Genomic DNA, 1,229 nt, shown 5'->3' on the forward strand with positions numbered 1-1,229 from the left:
TTCAAAACATTCCAATTGTTGCTGTTAACTGCTGGATACCAGCTATTGTTACTGCTGCTGATCTATTCCTCCTTCTCATTTGTTTTTTCATTCGAATCCAGGTACACTTCGAGACTGATTTGATGTAGCATCTCCTGTTGAAAACGTGAAATGAAGTTGAAATCCAAAATTCTGATATTGCTTTGTTATTTTAACAATTCTGTATGTTTAGATGATTTGTTGTGATTTGGTTAGTAGTATCTTGATACTACTGTATACATAGTGGAACTGAAAACTGGACTGTGTGATTTGTACTTTGTGATTATCCATTTCTAGTCTTAATATGGTTTAGTATTGGTTTCATCTTAGCGTTGTGTTAAAATTAGACAATAGGGGCTACTGGAGTTATTTGCCATGCATTAGCATAAGTATAGCCTCATTTCAGTAATTAGTTTAATGTTCAATGTTAGCAAATAGGTTGAATTTGGGAAACTGATTGATAGATTCTTCCTTATGGTTAACATTTGTACACTCGAATTGTTGCAAGTAATTAGCATAAGTCAGTTGTATTAACACGCTCTTCACCTATATTAATATTTGGTAGTTTAATCCTGAAGTTGCAATATCTAAGTTTAGTAACGGTAGTTGTGGGTTAATAGGAATCAAAAGCAATTAAGGTAAAGCTGTTTCAAAACGCTCCAGTCATTTCAAACTGATTTGTAAGTATTATTAATTGGTAATTGTTTAAATTTTTTTGGGCAAATTCACAATTAAGGTGTAGTTAGTTATCCAATTGTTTTAAAATTTGGATTCGATATTGGTTTAAAGTATTACTGTCGCCTGGGCCTACCCTCCTCTTATGCCAGGCCCAGTTAACCCTTTCAAGGGAATGGCATCGAGGCCTGCCAGCTGCAATTGTTTAATAGCAAACTCGCTTATTCCATTAATTTGGACTTGGTTTGAAGGTCTCAATTCATAGTTTAGTATAACATAAGTTTGGGCTTTTGAGTTAGTAGCGGGTTCAAATTAAAAGGTTGTCCCTTTTGTTTGAATCCGGACTTGAACTCGAGGCCCTAAATGTATAATATCAATTGATTAGGACTTTTTCTTTATTCTTAGAAACAAAAAAATATAGAAAATCATAGTTGCTTTAGGTTTGGCCTTTATATAAAAGTGATGAGACGAGCCTCGCCGAATAAAATACAAATTGCGGGGCCCTCATCAATGCTTAATTAAAAATACTTAGAATT

The sequence above is a fragment of the Nicotiana attenuata genome, unplaced genomic scaffold, assembly GCF_001879085.1.
Source record: "Nicotiana attenuata strain UT unplaced genomic scaffold, NIATTr2, whole genome shotgun sequence".
Lineage (NCBI taxonomy): Eukaryota > Viridiplantae > Streptophyta > Magnoliopsida > Solanales > Solanaceae > Nicotiana > Nicotiana attenuata.